Source organism: Tamandua tetradactyla, chromosome 6, assembly GCF_023851605.1.
Source record: "Tamandua tetradactyla isolate mTamTet1 chromosome 6, mTamTet1.pri, whole genome shotgun sequence".
Lineage (NCBI taxonomy): Eukaryota > Metazoa > Chordata > Mammalia > Pilosa > Myrmecophagidae > Tamandua > Tamandua tetradactyla.
Window position 1 is genome coordinate 93,295,197 of NC_135332.1, and position 25,808 is coordinate 93,321,004.

General features: G+C 34.8%; 1 long non-coding RNA gene across 1 annotated transcript in view; it reads left to right on the forward strand.

Annotated features, from left to right (window-relative positions):
- Nucleotides 1–25,416, forward strand: part of LOC143686222 (uncharacterized) — a 48,546-nt gene extending 23,130 nt beyond the window's left edge. Inside the window, exons 2-3 of the long non-coding RNA XR_013176973.1 lie at nt 24,921–25,061; nt 25,333–25,416. This is a non-coding gene — a long non-coding RNA (uncharacterized LOC143686222). The remainder of the gene's footprint in view (nt 1–24,920; nt 25,062–25,332) is intronic.
- The last annotated feature ends 392 nt before the right edge of the window (nt 25,417–25,808 follow it).

Consider the following 25,808-nt stretch of genomic DNA (forward strand, 5'->3'; position numbering starts at 1 on the left):
CTAACATCCCTCGGATGCTAGACATTTGTTCTGACCCTGGAAGGTGCCTTCTTAGCTGTCTCTTCATAGCTTTTCCTCTAGTTCTAACAAACATCTAGCCTAAGGCTTAGTTTGTTGCTTTCTTATTTTCTCTCCCCACTTAACTGCTTACCACGAAAGAATGCATTGTTTTATAGAGTTACCTCAATCTTGAACTTCCACTCTGTCTAATACAAGATCAGTTCCCTTGGAGAGAGGTTCAGATCTTCATTTTTATGGACGTCTCTCCTCCTGGGCCAATTCTCTGAATCTTTGGACCGGTCAATGAGCTGGGGCAACATATTCTCTGGTCTTCTCAGCTTTTCTCTCTGGGCATGGAATCTCTAGCCTAATCAAAAGCTGAAGTAAGGACAATTTGTCTCAAGTATTTTGGACTGCCTTCTCTGAAGCAGAGAATCGATGAGTGGGTCCTGGGTGGAGGCAGGGAGCCCTCCACCTCATGGCTGCACTATCCAAGAATTTGGTCTTTGACAATGGGAGTTGGAGGGGATAAGAACTCTTGGCTGCCTGTCCCTTCCAATTAAATATGGTATCCAGTGCTTTCAGTCTGAGAAGAGAAGCAGCCCTATCTTCTTGGCCTCACTCAAGATGGAGCTTCTGTCAAACTGAACTGGAAGGGTGGAGGGAGGGAGCAGGTCATACGTTAAGACCCACAGGCTCAGTGTTCTTATGGAGTATTAGTAGATTTTCTTGAGTCAACATTTCTTCATTTGCTATATGCTCTGCATATTATTTCCCAAAAATATAAATATTCAATTATCCCCCAACCCCACCGCTAATTATCCTTCTTTCACCAGGAAACAGGTTGCAGAGTACTTTAAGTTGCCATTTTGAAAGTGGTATTCCATTAACCTGCTTTTTAACATTTAAATATTTAGACCTCCAGAATTTGATCTTTCATTTATACCTTTGCCCTGTCATCAACTAATATCTGGAAGAAGTTGGGTTTCAAAATATTGGTAATATAGTATTTTTTTTAGCAGATGTGGGTAATTTCACAGGTGTTTATTTTATTCTTATATTCTAAATTATACATATTTATTTTAAGCACACTGCTATATGAGTTTGGTTACTTATATGAAGTATTTTTGTTAAGAAATATGAAAACCAATTTGTTTTATTTTGTATATGATATGAAATTGTTGTGGATAGCATTTATCCTTTCTTCTTTTACATTTATGCTCTTAAATTCTTCTCAAACAGGTTTGGCTTTAGGGATTTTTTAAAAAAAGTTTTTATGTTGCTAATTCAGGATTCTTTTTAACATGGGATTGTATTTTCTTATTCTGGAAATATATCCTCATCATTAATTTTTTTCTCTTCCTTAAGGAATCATATATTAAAATATAAACACTTCTACTTCTATTAGTCAGGAATTTTAATTTTTCTTCCTTTCTAGTTCTTTCTCTGGTCTTGTAAATTGTGTAAAATTTCCTTGACCACATCTTTTGCCTCATTAATTTGTCTTTTATACATTCTGTTAATCAATTCAGTCATTGAGAATTTTAAAACATTTTTTTGAAATTTTTATTTTATTCTGTATGTCCAGTCATCACCATTTCAGAACTGTTGGTTCTTACTTTTGCTTCCAATAACCTCTACCTATTTCAAGATATTATTTTTTTTCTTAGCCTTATTTTTAAACGCTTTTTGCTTCCTTTGGGAAATTCTTTTTCTTGATTTTTGTTTTTAGTGCTTCTGCTCCCCAATAATGTCAATATATTTCTGTAAAATCATTAGTTGTCCTGGAAATACTACCTCATTTACAAGTAATAGCTAGCTAGGAAGAGAGACAAAAACCCAGACCTTAGCTTGTGCTGCTCCAGTTGAGTTTCCTCATGGCAGAAAACACGCAGAGTTACAGGCTGTGCTCCAAGAATTAGCATTTATTCTTGCAGCCCAGACATCTCTGTGTCTCAAGAACCTCACAATGCTCTAATTCCTGTACTCCTCTTTCCCCAACACAGCCTTCTTTGTTATCCTGCTCGAGGAACTGCCGTAGTTTCCACCCACCGCCTCTGCCAATTGCTGGACTGGTGAAACTTTTCAACTTCCCTCTTCTAGCACCAGGAAAATGTGGAATAGCAAGGTTGCCATACTTCTGCTCTGCATTTTCTCTACCTACAAGCACCCCTCCTGCTTTCCCATTCAAACCTGAACCCAAACTCTTCTGCCTCACCAAGGGTTATGGTGTTTGGGTGTAACTTCTTTTCTTTTTTTTTCTTTTGCATGGGCAGCAAGCAACTCTTCCACTGCGTGGGTGTAACTTTTAGCACGCTCAATAGTGTGTAATTCTGGGGGGAGATTTGCAGAAGAACATAAACAACCCCAACTAGTTACCATCACTTTCAGAGACTGTTCCTTGCACAAGATGTATTTTTTATCATTTTTACAAGCAAAAACATCTGTATAGATTTTATTAGTTTTATATAATAGTTACTGATATTGTAATGTTAATTTCCTCAATCTAGCAACAGTCATCATTTCATGTTCTCCAATAGTACCTTGTAGATTACTTTTTTATATAGCTTCCTCACTACTTTTTATTCCTAAATATTTTATATGTTTTTACTATTTATAATTATAATATTCTATATTATGTGAAAATATTTTAATTAGCTTTGAGACTGACTATTTCTAGTATATGGGGGCATTACTGTGATTTATAATTTATTTTATAGATATCCTTATTTATTACCAAATTTGTCCTAAAATTTCTTCAGCTCAATCACATCATACACCAGGAATGGAAATTTAAACTACTCTCTTTGAATATTTATATGTAACATTTTCTTGGATTTATAATATTATACAGATTTTCTATAACAAAATTAATAATAGGAATCCAATTAGCCTATTTGTATTGATCATAAATTTAATTGGAATGCTTGTGGGTCAGCCAAGATGACATTGTTATTTAAGATACCCAGGAACTGGAACTGGAATTAGAACTCCTTCAGGAACTGCAACAGCTTCTCTGAGTAATTACATCCTTGCTTCTCTGTCTCTTCCATTTAGACTTTCCTCTTAGACAGCAAGCGTCTCCACAGTCCAGCTGCCTCATGATCTTTCATCTTGGTCCCACGGCTATTTGACCTGTTCATCACTTTTCTATATTCAACTTTCCTAAGTATAAAACAGACTGTACCCATTCATCTCTTCCAGCCATGCTGCAGGCAGATGTCAAAGTTGATGGTTCATAGATCTGGCATCTGTCCAACAGTTGTACTTTAGCAGGGAATGGGGGGGTGTGATGGAGGGGGTGTTGGTGGTGGCTGGTATGTGGCTAATTTGAAAGACTTGTGCAGCAGGCAGGACATATTCCCTTGCAGATGAATGATAGAATTATGAAAGTTGTGACTGACATATCCTATAAACTAGTTTTTAAAAATCTCTGTGTACATAATGAGGATTTATTTATAGTTACTTTTTCGGTTGGTTGTCATGTTTTAGTAGCACACCGAACACTGGCTTTATAGATTAAGAATTATTGATTTAATGATATTCTGTGCTGTGGATCACTGTACTATACCAGAAAAGTTTCCTTGCAAATAAAGAAAAAAAAATCATTAGACCTTTTAGACCCATGACATTTTTAGGGGAGTAGTTTTTTTTAAACAACATTGTAAGTTTGTCTATTGCTGATTGGTATGTACAGATTTTATTCTGCTTCATGAGTGAATTTTAGAATTTTACTTTTCACTTGATTAAAATTTCTCATGCTGATTTGTGATGACATTGTGTTTTTCAATGTCAAAATAAAGCATAATCTTCAATGCTCCAGTTTCACAGGAACTGATTTTAATTCTTCTGATACAGAATCTTTCCAATTTTGAAAATGTGGAGAATTTCATTTTTCTCACTCGTGAAATGTATTGTGTTTCCTGAAGCACCAAAGCTAAGCAATCATAATTACCAGCTGAGGTCCTTGACAGAGTAACCAGAATCAATATATTAAGAGTCTAACCCCTTCCCCTAATGTATGAGATGAGGGAGCTGATACTCTAATGGGTAAACAGCATGCCTAAGACTGCATGGGCATTAGAATATAAGAACTGGAATTGGAACTGGAGTTGTCTTCATCCATCACTGTAACCTGTGCTCTGCATTACAGTGTGTTATTCTTTCCGCACTGTCAATGCTTTCTGTTTCCCAATTTAAATTTCTGGGCATAGAATAAGATCATTGAACACTACATAAAATTATAGTCGGACATATTTTTGGACTGAATGTAATGCACATTCTATTTTATCTTACAGGAATGATTACATGTGTTATTTGTGATTAGTGTTGGAAAAGAAACTACAAAATGAGGGATCTGTGGTCTAGGGCATCAGCAATTAGACCTTTGGAGGAAAGCTACTCAGAGCTGTTGCTTTGGGCTAGAATATAAGCCTCTGCCCCCACATTCACTGACATATAATCACGTTCAAGGAAATGGATATGGAATGATGCAATTTCACATTGAACAGCAGCTTTAAGAGGCAAAGAGTAATTGGAGGCAGACTGGAAGCAAAACAATGGCATCATCTGTGAAATGACATTGGAAAAAAGAAGTACATTACGGAGTTGAATATTTCCAAATAGCCTTCAAGAAAGAAGCCGATGAACCATTAGCAGGAACCCTTGTGCACACCAAAGCATTACTCGGAAGAGCAGAAAAGTGTAGATATTCTCCTAGCAATGCTTCCACCTCTTGAATTGCTCTTTGTACTTGAACATGGGCAAATGGCAGCAAAGAGTCACACTGGAAAACGATATGCGCGTGCATGCACCTGTTTTCCATGCTAGTTCTATTAAGTATTTGTGCTTCCAAAATAGCAAATCTATTTTCTAGGTCCATACGGATATATAGGTTCATTCTTTGATTCTCACAGCTCATATATGAACCCACTTCTGATGTTATTACAGCCCCTTTCATATTTCTATAGTTCATACTAGCATCAAAATTTAAATTTCGTACTCATTCAAGAAATGACATTGCTGTGCACAAGATACCAGCATAAAAGCACTGACTAAAGCCAATGCCCCAAATGGTCTCTGTACCAACTGAGGAAGAAAGACATATAATGGCGCATGATAAATGTCCCTACATGGCTGTTTACTGAATGCCGTGTGATGTATTAAAAAAATGCCATTTCACCAACACTGTGGGAGAAGTTGGGATGGTGGACCTTTTCTCAGTGCAATTGATATTTGAGCTTTTTTTTTTTCGAATGAACAAGAACTAGCTTGGAAGAAGGGGTACTGAGAAGGGAAACATTTTCTTGCTAGAGGAAGCAGTATAGTATAAGTAAACTAAATTTGCAGCCTACTTGCAAGTAATTTATTTAACTGGACGATAAACTGTTCATTTGGGGAGGAGGCAGAAATAATAGTAAGAGTTAGAGAACGCGAGAATGGAGAAGTAGGCAAGGTCTAGCCTGTGAGAGCTGAGTCGCAGCAACAAGCAAGAATGGAAAGTGCTGCCCCAGTGAATCAACATCTTGGGGCTCTCAGGCCCCTCTAGCAGTTGCATTCTAGTGATACCCCTTGAATAAGCATCTGCCCTTGGGCAGCTACTACCTGGCAACCTCCCTTGTCAGAATCCTAACCTTGCAGGAAAAAAAAGCAGTATTTTAACTTTTAACCTCACCCATGGAAAGCTGCCAAGTCCAAAAACTCACCTATGAGAAGCCCACCTAAATCTACCTTCAATCCCCCTTTAAAACCCCCTGCTTGGATCCAAGGAAGTGAGAGCTGATTTCTTGAGTCAACTCTCCCTGCTGCTCCTCTGTTAATAAACCTCTTTCCCCACTGCCTGTGCTGTGTCTCGAGCTCTATTTCTCATCTCTGAGCTCCACCCAAATCCAGGACCTTCACAGCCAACTAAGTGACTTGTGTGCACCATTGGGAGTGTATAGTGTTGAGATCCTAAATTTGATTCCTGGTCTGCATGATTGTCCACGTGGGTGTGACCTTGGCCAAGTCACTTAATTTATTGTACTTCCATTTCTGCGTCCGTTGAATGCCATAATTATATTGCATTCCTAAAAGGGTTCCTGTGAGAATAAAATGAAAAACTACACATTTAGGATACGATCAGCACATTACAGTTACTCAACAAAGTTTGGCTGTAATTATTATCATTAAAATAAAAGCAAAACTAAATTTCAACTATGAAAAACAAATGGTCAGTCATCTCAATTATTATTTTAAATGCAAAATGAATGATAGATAAGGTTAAAGTTAAGGAGACTATCATATTTTTTTGTATCACTTTGCAAAATCAAGGTCTTGACATGATAATGTTGGTTTCCTTTAGATTCATCATGACAAGACAAATGAAAGACTACTACAGCTAGCGATTTTTTTTCCTTCCATTTTGCCTCTGGGTGAAATAGCCAAATATTTTCAATAACTTCTGCCCTCAGAGAATTTCTAGACTGGTATCTTAATAGAGAAATGTCCTTGTATGAACAGAAATGTGTTAGAGAAGAAAGAACATGGATTTTGAATCAAGGCGGAATATCTGCTTTTAGGAATGTAACCTAAATTCCTCCAGCATCAATTTTCTTACCTAGGAAATAAAGAAAATTTGTAGAAAATAGGGATATTTTTATTATTTAATAAAAAGACTTGTTCTTAGGCTACTAATAGCATACCCATTTCCCCTTTATATATAAACAGACTTTCTTTTCATCAACTTGGATATTTTTTAACAATGGTCACATACGTATTGCTTTAAAACCACCTGTAATAGTTTAAAAATTAATTATGTAGAGAAGAAACTGTAGACATTATTCACTAAATTATATTCTAAATAAAAAATATATTTGCCGTTGATTATTCATTTAGAATTTGTTCCTGATAATTAATATTGCATAAGATATTACCATTTCCTTTTCATACCATATTTCATATTGACTGACCAATAAAGTGTGAAATAAGATTTGATTTTTTCTCTCAAGTCAGTTTCGCAGAAACAAATAGTGACATAAATCCATACAGTTATTTAAGCTAATAGAAAAACAAAGCCACTGTACTTTCTAAGTATTTCCAACACCTTTTTAATGGAGTTTGACTATAAGATATGGAAGAAAGCTGGTTTCCATTTCAATTATATTTTCTTTTCTCTTACCTTCTAAAAATGAGGATCTGAAAAGCATAGCAAATAAAAAGAAGCTTGAGAGAAGGACCTCAGTGTGCAGCAGTGAACAGCTACATTCTACGTTCACAATGAGAGTGTTTATGCATTGATTGTTGTAAATTTCAAGGTCTCCCTGGTTTCCTTGCTTGCCTGTATTTGTATATACTTGTTTTAAATAAGCTACCTCCTTTCCTTTGATTTCTTGAGAGAGATGTCAGAGGAGAACTGGAGACATGACTTTCAGTGCTGCCCAGTGGTCAAGAAGTAACGTCCCTGCCATGTCAGTGGTGTCCCCAGGATGGGAGTTGGTGGTAAATGGGCAATATGTCAGCCAGGGTGTTATCAGAAATGACTCACTGGGCATGAAAGCCCCACCTCTGCCCTGCAGTAACTAGGACCACCCCACATGAATGTCAACAGAAGTTGGAGAGGGAAATCTGGACTTGCACTCCCACCTGACAGTGAGGAGGCAAGAACCCCCTAGTTCTCCTGCTGAGCCCTGTCAGAGAAGACCAGTTAAAATATAATAGTTAGGGCGGGCCACGGTGGCTCAGCAGGCAAGAACGCTTGCCTGCCATGCCAGAGGACCTGGGTTCGATTCCCGGTGCCTGCCCATGAAAAAAAAAAAGATTAAAATGACAAACTCTTAAAAAAATAATAATATTTAAATAAGACCTAAAATCTAATGCCTTAAAACCCAAAATATCCAGGAATCAATGTAAAAAAATCACTCCTGCAAGAACAAGGAAGGTCTCAAATGAACGACAAAAGACAGTTCATAGAAGCCAACACTGAGATAAAAGAGGTGTTAGAATCATTGAAAAGGATGTTAAAGAAGCCACCAAAAAAAAAAAGAAAAAAAAAAGTCTCAGTTACCAATTCTGAACATGCCTGAAAGAAAGACATAATAGAAAGTCTTAGCAAGTCTCTAAAAATATAGAAGACATACAGGAGAATCAAATATAAATTTTAGGAATAAAAAATGTAAGAACCAAAATAAAAAATGCAATGGATAGACTTAATAGCATAAAGGAGAAAACAGAAAGCATTAGTGAATCAGTGAACTCTAAGATAGAACAATAGAAAATACCCAATCTAAACAAAAACGAAAACAGACTCAAGTCAAAACAAAGCAAATTGAGATGCAAAAAATGAACAGACTCTCCAGGATGTGTAGATGAAAAAGAGGATCTACTATTCATGTCATCAAAGTCCCAAAAGGAAAGGAGAAAGAGGGTGTGGCTATGAAAGTATCTGAAGAAATAATGTTTTCAAACTTTAAGCCTATCTTGCAAGCAAAAGGTAAACCTATAGAATTAAGAAGCGGAATGAGTTCCAAACAGGATAAAGAGAAAGAAATGATACATTTTAACAAAATTTTGAAAACTAGGACAAATTTTAAAAATTGAGAGCAGTAAGAGAGAAATGACAACTCACATATAGATGAAAAACAATTTGAATAAGAACAGAATTCTGGTGAGTAATCATGGAAGACAGAAGGAAACTGCAGAACATTTTTATTGTTGTTCTCATGAGCACATATCGTTTAATAAATAAGCTTTATTTTTTTTGTTTTAGATTTATAGAAAAAAACGAGAAAATAGTACAAGAGTTTCTATATACCCCACACCCAGTTTCCCCAATTATTATTATCTTACATTAACATAATACATTTGTTACTGATAATGAATGAATATTCATGCATTATATCTAAGCTTTATACTTTTATTTGGATGTTCTTTACATCATTGCATTTAGTCATCATGTCTCTTAAGTTTTCCTTTGGCAGGGCAGAGGGGAGGTTCAGACTATCCATATTTTATATGACCTTACAAAATTACAAAACTTATGGACAGTTTCTATTATTTTTAATTTTACAGACTGCACTCATTTCTGAAGTTTCTTAGGTTAGCACCTTTCCCCAAACTCCTCTCCATGAGATTGTTTCACATGTTTGTAATACAGGTCCATTAATCAACATTCCACCTTGGAATTCCACAAACCTATTTGACTTTGCAATGTTGCATACATTCAGATTCCCTCTTTATGCTGTAAAGTTCTATGGCTTTCCAAAAACGGATGAAGTCACGTATTCATCATTACAATATCATACAGAATAGTTTCACCTTTAAGCATTCAACTTTCCAACCTTTTCCCCAAACCCTATCAAACACTGTAGCTTTTACTGTCTTTGTAGTTTTGCTTTTCCTGAAACATCGTGTAATTGGAAACAGAAAGTACGTGGCATTTTCAGACAGCCTTCTTGTGCTTAGCTGCATGTATTTAAGATTTGTTCATGTCTTCTGGTAACTTGGCAACTCCATTCTTTCTGTGACTTAACAATGAATATTCCATTGTAAGGATGAACTACAGTTTTTAATCCATTCACCTGTTGCTTTCAATTTTGATGATTACAAATCAAGATACGGTAAACATGCACATGCAAAATTTTCCATTAACGTACATTTTCAGATCAGTTGGGCAAATACCTAGAAGTGGAATTGCTGGATTTGTTATGGCTATTTTGAGCATGTAAGAAAATATGGAACTGTCTTCCAAAGTGACTTTACCATTTGCATTCCCACCAACAATGAATGCAAGTTGCTATGAATCCTTATTACCAAATGGTGGTAGCAGATTTTGGATGTGAGCCATTCTGAAGGTGTTAGAGTTATCTCACTTTTTGTTTTAATTTTGTAATTCCTCAAAGACGAGGGATGTTATGCATCTTTTTATATGTGTATTTGATTATAGAAAAGGAGGGGGTGGGAAGTGAGGGCTGGAAAATGTCCCCTAGCTTTCAGTAATCTCCACAATAGGGAGCCAACAGAAGCCTTGGAGGGGAATGGACACCTCCCTGACCATGAAAAAAGGGGTGACCCCTCTTCCCCATATTAGGTGAGGTGTCTATTCAGATCTTTGTCCATTTTTTAATTAGGTCATTTGATTTCTTATTGTTAAGTTTTAATAATTCTTTGGATATTTTTATACAAATTCTTTATCAGATATATGTTTTGTAAACATTTTCTCCAAAGTTGTAGCATGTCTTTTCAAACTCTTAACACTGTCTTTCACAGCATATACCATTTAAAAAAATGAGAAGTTTTTACTTTTCATTAAAGTCCAACTAATCATTTCCCACCCTTTCAAAGATTATGCTTATGCTAATGTATTTAAAAAGTCATCACCAAGCCTAAGTTCACCTAGATTTTCTACTATGGCTTCATCAACAAGTTTTATGGCTTTTCATTTTTAATCTAGATAATTGTCCCACTTTGAGTTATTTTTGTGAAAAGTGTAAGGAATGTGTCTAGGTTGATAGTTGTACATAAAGATATCCATTTGTACCAGCGTCATTTGTTGAGAACACTATCCCTTCTCCACTGACTTGTCTTTACAACTTTGTCACGGATCAGTTGACCATTTTTTTGTGTGTATGGGATCCATTTCTGGACTGTTTTCCATTGATGTACTTGTCTATTCTTTGCCAATATCATGTGATCTTGATTACTGACTCTATATGGTAATTCTTGAAGTCTAATATTGTGTTTTTTCTTTTACAATATTGTGTTGGCTTTTCTAGATGTGTTGCCTTAACAAATAAATTATAGAAACAGTTTGGGTGTTCACAAAAAGCTTTTGGGGATTTTGATAGGGACCACACTGATTCTATGGATAAAGTGGGAAGAACTGACATTTTAACGATTATGAGTCTTCAAATCCATTATTAAGGAACATAGCTCCACTTATTTAGATAACCTTTGATATCTCGCATAAGTTTTGTTCTTTTACTCTTTTAGGCACTGTGCCTATTTAGTTAGATTATACTTAAGCATTTAACTATGTTATAGGTATTGATTCATTTCTTATGCTCTTTGTTTTCTTATTCTTTTATTTGGCTTTTCTTCATTAAGGTGTTTATTTCATTTATTTATTTCCAATTTTCAAATCAATACCTTCTGTCGTAAGTTCCTTTCTAATGAAGGCTTTATCTGTATTCCACATAGGCTGACACATTGTGCTTTCATTATCTTTTTTAAGAAATACTGTGATTTCATTAAGTATTTTTATTTATTCTGGAATTACCAAATAAGACTTTTTTTCCATTTATGCAGTTTCATCTAGTTTATTGTATTAAGTTCAAATAATACTGTTTGTGTTATATGTATTCTTTGAATATTGGTGAGATATTTTTTGTCCCTTGAGATGTAGGAAATAGTTCTAAGTACTTCAAAGAAAGGAATATTCTATATCATCTGCATTCACCCATGCACTGGAGATTGCAAAGCCCTTCTCTGTTTCTGCTCTCTGACTGACCATTATGCTTTCCACCTACTGGGGGAGGACGCTAACTGTAAGGTGAGAACTTGTGGCAACTCAATTTCTGGGGTCTCCAGCTCTCAGGGCTGTCAAACAACTCTGTCCTGTGCTCCCCATACCCTTGCACATCAAACTTTGGTTTTCAGAGGGTAATTTTCCAGTATACAGAAGTTGCTGGTTTTGTTCCTTTGTTTGCTTTGACCTACTTGATCTTTGGGATGGTTTTATTTTAGGAGTGGAGAGAAATTGGAGATTTAGGAGAAAGTAAATCCTTCACTGCTATTTTACCCTGATTTCAGTCTCTTAATTTGATAATTTTTTGAGTAGCTAGAACAGAATCAAGCCAAAAGTCCCAGTTTTCTCTTTTGAGATAGGAGCAATCTTTGCTTCCTTGACGTCTTGGAATTCTGTAAGTAGCCTTCTGATAATGGGTGGAATGTTGTAGGAATCATAGTACGAATGTTCAAGGGTACTGATCAGAGATAATGGAAAAGCAAACTGATAACTTTCTTGAGCTTAGCAGAGAGCAATTGTAAATGGGCCAGTTAGATTTTGCAGTATCAAACCCAGATATTTCCTTTGTGAGAGAGGTAAATGAGGAAAAAAAAAACAATGACAAATTCATGTTTTTGATGTATGAACAAAGCTTTGCAAAGTGTTCATGTTTCACAATGGTCAGAAGGTCTTTTATTTCATCAAGCTCGTTGTGTATGTTTTATTATAATGCAGAGGATTACAGCAGGTTGGACTGCTTTTGCAATACCAGAGGTCATACTTCTTTTATTCATAATGTTGGTGGAATAAATGGGATTTATTCAGTTAAAAAACTAAAATTTCTGTGAGTTCCCTTTATTTATATCTAAAATAAAATTTTATGAAATGAAATTATTGTTTACTCCACTTTTCCTTATGACTTATTATAATTAAACTAAATCGATTACAGTTTATATATATATATATATTATATATATATATATATATATATATATATATATATATATATATATATATATATCAATAAGAAAACAATTTCCCACCAAGAAAGCTCTTCTTTGTTGTGAGCAGAGAAAGCCAGAAACAAATAGGAAAGAGGCTCCTCCACAATGGAGGAAAGTCAAGTTCAAATCTTTCCAGTGTCTGAGGTTTGCAAAATGCTGTGTTACTCTCTGTTCCTGGAATGGTGTTATGGACAGGAATGAGGGGCATTTCCAAAGTAGAACAGCTAATATTTTAAAAATCCATCAAGAAGGGGCTACAAAGGTCCCTAAAGGTGTCTCCAACATTGTTAGCTCAGCCTCCTATTTCTAATTTTAGGCTATCCTTTTCGGTTTCTCAGAACAGATGGATGTGGCTTTCCAGAGATTAGCAAAACCCATAAAAAGTCCTTCTAAAGAAATCAAACTAATCCTATGACTCATAGATTTTTTCAGATTAAATTTTGTTATGCTGAACAGGAATAAATGATTAGTAATATTAAACTTGCAGATTATATTTGATCTAATTAGATTTCATGTATATCGGCTTATCTTGATAACTTTAAAAAGTGTCTTTAAATGCATCAGATGTTCAAAATATATATTATAATCAATTTTAACTTTTTATAAGTTTTAGATTTAGCAATAGAGTCTCTGTATGTAGATGTCTGAAATATTCCCTTATGCATAAATAATAGCAACTTATAATATAATGCTCACAAAACAATTTTAGACAATTTTGATTTTCCAAATGTAAACAAATATCATCCATACCTAAGAAATATTCTTATTCTGATTTTAATTTCTTCAATTTCAAGGATAGGATTTGTATTTTTCTGTTTTCACTCTTCTAACAAAGTGTCAGAAATAGAAAGAAGGTAGCTTTAATGGAATTAAGTCTTAGTAAACTCAAAAAGTGTTCCCTCTAAATAGCTATCCAGAAATTCACGCTAGCATAGGATAATTTTCTCTTTTATTATAAAGTTAGGGTAATTAAAAAAAAAACATCTCATTTAGGTCTGGATAGAGACCAGTGGTAAAGTAAAATTCTATTGATATGTTTACTTTTTTATTATATAATAACCTTTCATTTTGGAGGCCCTTTAGATTTACAGAAAACTTACACAGAAAGTACAAAGTTCCCACATATCTGCCATGCATATACTCATAGTTTCCCCTGTTATTAACAATCTGTATTGGTACAGTACATTTGTTACAACTAATGTGGCAACATTGGTGCATTTGTAGTAACAAAGTTCATAATTTACATTAAAATTCACTCTTTGCTGTTGCACAGTTCTAGAGGTATTAACAAATGTGTAATATTATGTGTCTACCAACATGGCAATAGAGAGCAGTTTCACTGCTGTAAAAATGTCCAGTACCTCTTCATCCCTTCAATCCACCCCACCCACGTTAAACCATAGCAGCCACTGAACTTTTGGCTGTTTCTATGATTTTGCCTTTTATATAGTGGCTTATGTTGGAATCATACAGTATTTAGACTTATCAGAATGGATTTATTTACTTAGCAATATACACTTAAGTTTCCTCCATGTTTTTTTTCACAGTTTGATAGTTCATTTCTTTTATTGCTGAATAATATTCCATTGTACAGATATAGCACGGTTGTTTATCCATACAATTAAATGTTACTAATTGTTGATTCAATTTCTTTAATAGATAGATGCCTGATCAGGTTATCTATTTCTCCTTGTGTAAATTTTAGTAGATTGTGTCTTTCAGGATATGTCCATTTATCCATTTAATCTAAGTTATTGTATATGTGAGCATGCAGTTTTCACAGAATTCCTTTTTTAGCCCTGTAATATCCATGACTGTGATGGTCCCTCTTTCATTTCTGATGGTAGAAATTTTGTCTGCTCTCTACTTTTCTGTTTAGCTTGGCTAGAGGTTTAATAATTTTATAAACTTTTTCAAAGAACCAGCTTCTGGTCCCATAGATATTTTTCTATTGAATATTTTATTTTTTGGTAAGACAGAAAGGGCTCAATTGAATGGACAAAAAACATTTTTGGTGTATAAATGTCTTCTGCTGAATTTCAGTCTCTAGCCTGCAGTAGTGTTCAACATGAAGCCCTGTGATACTCTTATCAGCATGGTAGGACCTGCAGTAACAGCTCAGGGAGTGTAGATGTGTGTGGGCGTGGGGCGGGTGGGCTCAAAAGTCCCAGTGGACAAGCATCCAGCATCTCAGAAGGTATTTAGGACTTGCACTTAGGAGGACAGACTTCAGTTCATGAGAAGAGAAGAGAAAGGTGATGCCATAATCCCAGGAGGAAATTGCAGTAATAGTTGTCATAAAGGATACTGAGAAACATATATAAAATGAGGGTAAAATATTTGGACTGGATAAGATTCTAATAGACTTCTCAGTTATGTAAAAAAAAAAAAAAAAAAAAAAAGCCCCTGTTATCTGAATGGGAATATCACAGGATATAAAGCTGGAACTTCAGAAACAATAAACAATAGTGATCCACTGAACAACACTAACGCACCAGTTCCAGGTCATGTGAGCAAAGGTTGTTGATGGGTTATATATATATATATATATATATATATATATACACACACACATATAAAAGAGAATGAAAGAGTGAAGAAGAATGAGAGAGAGGCAGAGAGAGAAAGAGAGGAGATGAGGGTGAGACAGAGAGAGATAGCAAGGGTGAAGTCTGGTAGTGAATGATTTGCTCTCAAGATAATGAGGCCATAGGAAAGACACATTCCATACTTAAAACTCTATTTTAAAATAAAATAAATGATTTATAGGTAATTGGCTTACAAATAAAATAAATGATTTCTAGGTAGTTGGCTTACAAATCCCTAGCTCTGAAGCCTCAAAAAAAATATCACATGACTAAGTTGTCTTAGGTTGCTTACATTTCCAAGGGAATTTGGAGCCAGGTGCTCTAGAAGCCATTATGTTCACTATGCAGACCCACACATCAATTTTCTAACCTAAATTCTTCTTTCTTAAAAGGATTATTACAGTTAAATGAAGGATAATGTGGATCTCATTTGGATCTTTACTGTTTATATCTGAGTTTCTTTAACAAAACTGACACTGACAAAGAAATCTCATTTGATTGAGAATTCGTTAGAACTTGAAATAGGAGAGCTTTTAGGAAGAGGAGTTATAAGCCAGGTTTTTGTTTTGTTTTGTTTTGTTTTATAAAAAGTAACTTTAAAGTCATAAGAAATTGAATTAGTCGATCATGAGTTATATAGGGGTATATACTGAAGCCCTTTCAGCAGATAAACATTATTTTGAAATCTGGAAATGTATTTTCAATTTAATTTTTAAAAAATATTCTACTTTATTATATAGATATATTTGGTTTATCATAGAGAAAATTTATTCTCTAGATCTATGGGGAAAGTTGATACTCTAGATGTACCTGGTTTATTTGGCAGCTATTTAGACCATCTACTATGCGACCACCAAAGTATTTGCACATTCCAGTTTGCAAGGAATGGAATTAGTTAGTTATAACTATATCTTTTCACCAAGTGTTTTCTATATCCATCTCTCTCTCTCTCTCTCTCATAGATATATAGATATAGATATAGATGTATAGATATATATATCACATGGATATATATTCTATTATTTAGGGATTTATAACAAAAAAATAGATAATGGATGTCTATTTCTGGAAATGTATTGCATAGAAATCACGCAGTTTACTTTAGTTCATGTGAGAAACATTTGTCAACCTTTATCCCATTTTCTGAATGCCTTTTTAAAATTGTTGTGATGTTGTCTATTCTGAGACTGGTTCCTTAGTAGCCCCGTATATTTTACAGCTATTGTTCTTCCCTCATCTTTTCCAACTTCCAGTTTGAAAATAACATTAAAAGAAAGCTATTGCATTAAATGAGATGATTGGAAGGAATATAGCATAATCGAATCTGCCTTCACCTTTTTCTAGCAGGGTGATTAATGTTGGGTTTTTAACCTCTCTGTGATGTAATATTTTGTTGGTTAAAAAAGGGATAACAATTCTTCCTATCTCATAAGTTATCGTGGTGGTGAAGTGAGCTGCTAGAAACAAAAGTGTGGAAACATGTTTGACACTCAGTAACAGAATTGCATTAGCAAGGTCAGCCCAACAAGGGAAATCACTACAGGAATTATAGGGGCTGATAATACACTCATTTAATTATAAGACTATTATGCCAGTTTGAAAGGGTTACTCCAGAAAAGCTGTACTTGAATTCTGATCCGTTTTGTGGAGGCAGTCATTTCTCTTAATCCCTATTCAGCATTGTAGTTTGGAAATTTGATTAGATTATCTCCTCAGAAATGTGACACACCCAATTGTGGGTATTAACCTTTGATTAGAGGGAGCTGTGACCCCACCCATTCCAGGTGGGTCTTGATTAGTTTGCTGAAATCCTTTAAAAGAGGAAACATTTTGGGAAAGCTTAAGAGCCACAAGAGTCCACGCAGCTAGAGATTTGGAGATAAAGAAGGAAAATGCCCCCATGGGAGCTTCCTGAAGCCCAGAGAGAAAGTTAACAGACATTGCCATATTCCCCTTGTGCTCTGAGATAAACCCCGAACTTCATCAGCCTATCTTGGGTGAAGGCAAACTCTTCTTGGTGACTTAATTTGGACATTTTCATAACCTTGCCTTAATTTGGACATTTTCATGGTGTGGGAACTGTAAACTTGCAACTCAATAAATTCCCCTTTTGAAAAGCTGTTCTGTTTCTAGTACATCACATTCTGGCAGCTTGCAAACTAGAACAACTACCTAGCATTTTCTTGTTTAATTACGTAACCTACCAGACAAACTCACTGAACTCAAATAATAGTATTGCATTTTGTATTGTTCAAATATAAGTAAAAATATATAATCTCTGAAGAAGTTAATCTAATATGGATAATAAGTGCCAAAACTTCTAATAAAAATCATGTCCTTAAGTTCAACAAATGCTGATTATTATATCAATGTCATCATATTGATAATAATATTGATTATTGTATTCATTGTTGATTATTGCATAATAAAGGAATCTTAATGATTTACTTTTATTGTCCTCGACTTCGATGATGGAAAAATGCACGATTTTGGTTTTCTTCCATTCTTTTCTATTCTTTGTATTGCCTACACCACAAGTATTCACTGCTGGCAACTTCTTTCTTAGGAGAACATAAGGTAGAAGGTCAAGGGGTAGTAATGTGGGCTGGAAGTCAATGGAACATGTAGATCTGCACTTCTGTCCATTTCTTATGGCATCCAAGAGACATCTGATTCAAAGCCAATAGTCTCTCTCTGCTATGCAGGAAGACAAATGTCTTACGACCTGGAGAGCTCTACCAACAGTTTCCTATGTTAATGAATAATTCCTTCCAGGATATTAATGTGAGAAACGCAAATGTATAAGTAGCAGCCAAGAAAATGAGGAGGAAGCAAGAAGTCAAGAATTTGATATATGAAGAGGAGAAAAGAGTGGAAGTTGAGTTACGAGATGAATCTTAAGAATATCTAGTTAAATGTCTAAAACAGTGAAATGTGCCACTGACACAAGTTACAGGGGCTTCTGTTTTTCATAGTAAACTCAAATGAACTATTTTTGATAGTAAATATCATTCAATTATGTACTTTCCATTTGAGTCTTACTGTAAAATTAATGCGGAGAAGAAAATCTTTAATGTAATCATGATTTCACCTCATATATTGTACATTCCAAAAACTTTAAACTTTTTAAAGAATATAGGTACACTACCAAACACATCACCTTAAAATTTATAAGGTTGAAATTCATACAAACGAAAAAGTATAATCTTATAAAAAAATACTTCAGCTCTGTAGCAAAAGTATCTTTAAAATCCAAGGAAAATAAAAGTTGTATCATTCTTTTTTGAAAAAAAAAAGGAATCACTCAATGACATTGTTCCCTTTAATATATGCCCTAATTTTAAGAGATATATAAAGATCTTTAATGTTAGCTTCAATAAATGGGAGAATTTTTGGTGGAGCAAGACTTACTGAGTTTCACTGTTGATATGAATGAACTTATCTGCTGTTTCTACTGAAGTATTCAACCAATAATTTGAATTTAAAAAGTAAAATTTATATCTAAGTTAAATATTAGCAGATCTATATAAGCATTATTATTACCTATTGAGCAAAACAAAATGTATCTATAAAATACAACAGTAAATGATATATTCAACAGAATCAGCAGTCATGAACTGTGCCGCCTTAATATATTTTTCTAAAACCTGTGAGAAAATTATTCATAGCACTAGTGCTGCAACAGCCTGTTAAAAGCTTTGCAATAATATTATCTGACATTTCAAATTCCCTAAGCAATTTTAACTATTTATGCTTATTTAAGATTTCACACAATTCAGTTTTTATGAGGTTATAGATGTTTTTGAGTGCTTTATAACCCTTTTTCCTCTATAAAGTAGAAGCTATCAAGTTCAATTTGATTTTCATTTTAATTATCTCACATCAGTGTCTTTACTTCCACCTCTACTTGTAGCTATCTTAGGAAAAAAAAACTCTTAGGCTTTGAGAGAATTTTAAAAGTCATCTAATGCAGAAGTCCATCTGATGTTTCAAACAGTTCTACCTTATTCTATATTGACTAACAACTGTTCAACAATCACCTGTCTTAACTCAAAATTGTTCTTTAATGGGAAAAATAATGCATTTTAAGGCATTTACTTTTGGACCAGTAAGTTTAAGATGCCTACCTCTTTTAATCATTCTCTGGTAAGACATCAGCATATGTCCAGATCAAAATGGTTAGATCATTTAATTTAAGACTGAAATTCAGGTAGATTGCCTCTTTTCATTTTATCAAAAACTGCAAATGCACAATGCAAGAATGCATGTGATGTTGAAGATGCATTGCATGCATTACTGATGCTTCCTTTTTCCTTCTCGAGATGAAGTTTTAGGAGCCACTGAAGAGTGAGGCATGAGCCTTTGTATCAGTGAGCTGGTGTTTGCTAGGAGAGTGAGTGTTGAAGATTGAATCATGGACCCCACAAACGATATAGTCAAGTCTTAATCCTCATTCCTGCATCAATGCTTTCATAAATAGTATCTTTCAAAACATTATGGTGAATCCTGGCATGACTTATTTGTGAATAAGATTTTCCGAGATCCTATTGAAGTGTGGCCAACTGAATCAAAGTATATCTTAATCCATATTTTGGGAGACCTTATAAAGAGAGGAAATTTGGACACAGACAGGAAAGGCAGAAGACATAGAAGCCAAAAATCAGAGAAAGCTCCAGGAGGAGACTGAGGACAGAGATGGCCATGTGACTAATGATTGCTGTCACCAGAATGCTACCGACTGCAGGAGAAAGCACGGACCTGTGATATCTTAATTTAGGACTTTAACCTTTAAAATCACAATAGAATAAATTCTTGTGGTTATCAGTAAACCGCTTGTTATTGTTTGTCATGGTCACAGAGGCATTGGGCAATGCAAAAGAGCTCATTGACCGGCATTCCTGTTTCTGAGGAAGTTACTCATTTCACTGTGTTGTTAGACTACTTAAAATATCAAGGCAGGTTTAGGAAAATCCTCCCATAGATTTCCTTGTTATACTCAATATTATTTCATGGTATTCTCCTTTGGAGATGGAACAGTCATGGAATTCAAACCCAGGTTCACTTGATTCCAAAGGTATGTGAATGTCAGCACCACAAATACTGCTTTTTTTTTTTTGGCAAGAGCATGGTGAAATCTCCTATGTTTCCTTTCAGAATACTACAAGAATTTTATATTTCAATAAGAAGTTCAGCACCTCACAAGAAGCAGAGTTTTCTCATCCAGCAGACATTCTCAAAGGTTTTCTTTCTATATATCTAATATAGCCACCACAGTGTGGATATTTACCAACCCCTTGCCTATTCAGTATTACATAGTTAGTTCAATATTCATTTAAAGTGTATATGGTTAAGACAAGCACATAAACTCAAATGTGCTTGGCGATTGCACTATGAGTTAGGCCATTATTTCCAGAATATTTTTACCTACAAGCATAAAGTGGAGAGAATAGGATAGAGGACAACATTATATAAATTTAGTGTTTATTATTTTCCTTTGGGAAAAAAATTGATGTATAGTTTAAAAATATTGTGGTTGTGATAAAAATGAACAAAGGGAATTTTCCATATGGTCCTTGCAACAAAGTTTTTATGTCTTCTTGGCTGGATCAGATCACTAATAACTCTCAGGTGACTAGAAATACACTGACTGCATATGGAGATATACAAATGATCCATTCCCTGAGTTAACCGGGTTGTTTTTCTTCCTCCCAAAAGGCCTAAGAAGTTCCAAGGCCCTTTGCATCACACCAAATTAGTACAAGATCAGAATGCTGTATAGAGCCTCTCTTGCTCCTGAGAGAATGCTCCTCTGAGGTTTACAAGCTCTCAAAATTGCCTGCCTTTGGCAGAAAAACAGACCATGGAGCTTTTGGTCCCTGCTGCTTCCGAAAGCTTGGCAACTAAATAAACAGAGGTAGCATGGTGTGGAGGGAGGAGAGCTCTATTTAATGTCCTCTCCGTCTGGTGGCCTGGGGCTCTTCAGTGATTTCTCTGAGTCCAAGTTTTCTCCTCTGTCAGAAGAGTAAATCTTGTAGGGATAAAAATGCCCTTTTCTTTTGGCTGTCATGGTACAGACAGAATGGAAGGGGAATGAATTTTACGAACTGTGAAAACTCTGCCAACTATTAAGTATTGCATCACCAGTCTATATCTCTTGTCCTCAAATAGAGGGGAATCGTTCACTGATTGTAATCTCAAAAGCCAGGGATAATGTATCACAAAAGCCCCTGGAGACCAGAACCTTTGAGTAATCAAGAGAGACAATGGAACTGATTAATATTCCTTATTAAATATATTAAAATTGTTAATTCATAAAAATGAAAGAGGCATTAAATCTTATAATATTAAGATTATATAAGAATTCTTTGATTGTTCAAAACCGAAGCAGAAATACAGCATCCTTATTCTTCATATTCTGAATTTAAGAAACTGGTCCCAAATCAAAGCTTCTTATTCATCTAGCTACCACACTCCTGATTTATTGTCACATAAAATCAATGTCCTTCCACAATGCTTCTCTTGAAATTGACTTTCAAATCCCCTTCAGCCATACCATTGTAAAGCCAATTCACCACAAAGCAAGTATTCTCATATACATGACTACTGTTACACATGCTGATTTCCTTTTTCCCCGAAAGGTTTCCCTCTGCTTGACACTTTCATTTATCCCTACTCATCTTACTGGACTCACACACAGTATCAATTCCACTGTGGATACTTATGTTAACTCGTCAACAGCCTTGGCAACAAAAACTTCTTCAGAGACTTCCAGTTTGTATGCTTCTTGTAATGAGATTTGGGCTCCTTGATTGAATAACTATCTTATATTTATCTACACATCTTGATGTTGTCAGAGCCTAGCACAGTACTAAAGTGCATAAACCACAGCAGTCATTCAATTTTAGGAAACAAAACAAATAAAACAGGAAATGACTGGAATATGAAGATGGTAGTGATACCATACCAATATAAGGTTATATTAGTAATACCTTACTTATTGGGTGTTTTTTCCATGCCAAATATGTACTAATTACTTTACAAATTTTATTCTCATTTTACAAATAAAAATAGGAGGTGCAATGTAGTTAAATGATCTCCTCAGTTTACACATAGAGTCAATAAATGGGGATCCAGGACTAGATACCTGACGTTATATCTCAATGTCTGTGCATTCAATCACTCCAGTAGATTGTCCAGCAATCCTAGAAACTGTAAGAGATTTTTGCGTTAGGTGGCACACTTTGTTTTGAGGAATGAACCTTCATACTGGCAACCTTCTTCGGAAACTCACAGATTACTACAAGTCACTCTGAAACATCCTCTAGGTTTGCTGGGTAGCCTTGGGTTATAATTAGCATGAGGAAGAGATGTAAACTTGTAGGTAATCTCTTATTATTTCTTCTTCTACCTGAGTCTTACTTTTCTTCTCAGTGATATAATGACTAAAAAGAACCACGTGAGAAAAGAAACAAAGAACAGACTGAGTACTTCTATTCTGTATGACCTCTGCTGCTTTGAGGTCGATGATGCCTTTCATTCTTACAATTTTTGATTGAAACATTTTTGCTACATTCTAGTGATTTTCATTAAATTCACTTCAGTCTGAATTGCAGCCTTCCTGACATTGGTGTTGAAGGCTGTGTGACTTTCTTTGCTATAGCTTATTCAATATTTATTCGGTACCTTTTAATTGACCTTCTGTAAAAAGCAGTTTTAGAGAGATATAGTTACTACCAAAAAAACATCCAAAGTATGCAATCAATGGTTTTTAGCGTAATCAAAGTGTTGTGCATTCATCATTGCAATCAATTTTAGAGCATTTTCATTACTCTAAAAAAAGAAAACTCATACTCCTTGCCGTCACCTCTCAATCCATCTATCCTTCCCCAGCCTCGCATGACCACTAATCTAATTCTGTCCCTATAGACTTATTTATATTTATGTTTTGTATAAATAATATTATACTATATGTGGTACTTTGTGTCTGGTTTCTTTCACTTAGTATATATATATACTTTTTGTTAATTAAAGAAACTGTAGGTTATATAAAAGTCACATAAAAAATACAGTGTTTTCTATACCCCCCCCATTGTTGAAAAATAGGCAAACTTAAAAACGGGCACAAGACTTGAAATAGACATTTTTCCAAACAGGAAATACAAATATCGAAAAGCACATGAAAAAATGTTTACTGTCACTAGCTATTAGGGAAATGCAAATCAAAACCACAGTGAGATATTAATTCATACCTACTAGAATGAGCACTATTTAAAAAATAAAAATGACACAAAACTCCAAATGTTTTAGAGGATGTGGAAAATAGAAAAGCTCATTCACTATTGGTAAGAATGTAGTGTGGTACAGCCACTTTGGAAGACAATGTGGCAGGTCCTCAGAAATTTAAGTATAAAATTGCCATTTGAACTGGTATCCTACCACTGAGTATATACCCAGAAGAATTGAAAGCAGGGACTCAAACAGACATTCACACACCAATGTTCATAGTGGCATTATTCACAATTTTCAAAAGATAGAAGCAATCCAAGTGCCCATCAACTGATGAATGGATAAAGAAAATATAATGTATACATACAATACAATATTATTCAGTTGTAAGAAGGAATGAAATCCTGATGCATGTGACCACGTGGATCTTGAATGATATAAGTAAGACACAAAAGGACAAACATTGTGTGATCTCACTGATATAAATTATCTGTAATAAGCAAATTCATATAATTATGATCTAAAATATAAATTACCAGGTGATAGGATGGAGTTAGAGAAGAGGGAGCTGATGCTTAGTTTGTGCAGAATTTCTAATTAGATTGATTGTAAATGTTTGGAAATGGAAAGAAGCGATGTTAGCTCATTATTGTGAGTGTAATTAGCAGTGCTGAATTATGTTTGCAAATGGGATTGAAAGGAGAATTTTTGCATCATGTATATTACTAGAAGGAACATGAGAAGATAAAACATGAGACTGTATAATGCATTGAAACCTGTTATGAATGATGAATATGGCTATATAAGAATGTTCCTTCATGAATTATAATGTGCACATCACTATTACCAGGTGTTAATGATTGACCATTTTTTATAACTGAGCTCATCATAGAGTAGATCTATCTCTGCATTCACAATCAGCCTTTAGAAACCCCTAGTTTTCTTCTCCATCAGAGTCATTTATATTCATAATATTAGACTTTTCTTTTAAAGTGAGTATAGGCATGTATCATCCTTAGCTATGGTTACTATTCTTATTGTCGAGCTGGTTTCTATACCACTATTAAGTTTTTCTCTAATTCATTTTATAAATATGTCTTGCTTCTAACCATTAAAACTCAATTCTAAAAGTTATTATTTTATTTTCCGACTGCTTTAGTTTGCTAATGCTGCTGGAGTGTAAAATACCAGAAGTGGTTGGCTATTAAAAAAGGGGATTTATTAAGTTTTAAGTTTACAGTTCTAAGGCCATAAAAATGTACAAGCTGAAACATTCAGAGAAACATACCTTGACTGAAGAAAGGCCAATGGCAGTCAGAACACCTCTGTCAGCTGGGAAGGCTGTGGTTAGCCTCTGCTGGTCCTTTAGCTTCTGGCTTCAGGCAGCTTCTCCAGGGGTGTTTTCTTTTTGCATCTCCAAATGTCTCTGTCTGTGTTGGCTGAGCTTTTTCTAAAATGGTTCCCTCTTAAAGGACTCCAGTAAGTGGAATAAGACTCATCTTGAATGGGAAGAGACACATGTCCACGGAAACCACCTAATCAAAAAGATCCCACCCATAATTGGGTGGGTCACATCTCCAAGGAAACAACCTAATCAAAAGGTCCCACCTTATTCGTCAGGTTTGCTCAAAGACTGGATTTGGAAAAACAGCATGACTTTTCTGGGGTACGCGACAACTTCAAATCAACACACCAACATTAACTATCATCATGTCATTGAGAGCGCTAAACCACTGCCCTTCTATTACCCTGGAGGATAAGGTAAACCTTACACTTCCTTTCATTGAATTCTTCTCCAAATTAACCGTTCTTCTAAAATACTAGACTGCTCCTTGACTACCAAGCATGCTATCTGCCTTCTGCTGCTTTCATATCTCTCATTCACTTTTCCTACTGATGATTTATTTTAATAGGATCCCCTACTTCCTTGAATTTTTATAAAGTCTACTGCTTCACAGCATTGATTAGTATTTAAATATGCAGCTATAGGTTAATAATGATCCTTTCATTTACACATTCCCTTCTATCCTAGATTGTAAGTACCCAGAAGACAAGCACCCAGACTTTAAATGGTTTGTAGAATGGTACAGGAGATTTTGAAACATGAAGAAAAAGCAGAATTGTGAGAAAATCAATTAAAATAACAGTGTTTAAGATTCAATATTGTTTTAGATTCTTATTTACTGTGTTGAATAAAGATTTTGGAAGAAAATGAAATAAGAGGAAAATATTATGCTGTACCTTTAAAAATGATGTGAAGGGAACTTCCAAAATATCATGTGAGTAGCTCCATGGAACCTTTCCTGAAATAACTGCATGACTGATGAAAATCATAACATTTTATACATGCACACACACACACACACACACAGAGTTTTTGGAAATTGTCCTAATGGCAAACAATATAAATCTTAAATATTAATGAGACTAGCAGGAATCTGTGGAATTTGAGCTCCCATCTGCTGCTGCTCCGTATCATATGATGGAAGACTTTCATTGAGTGAGTGT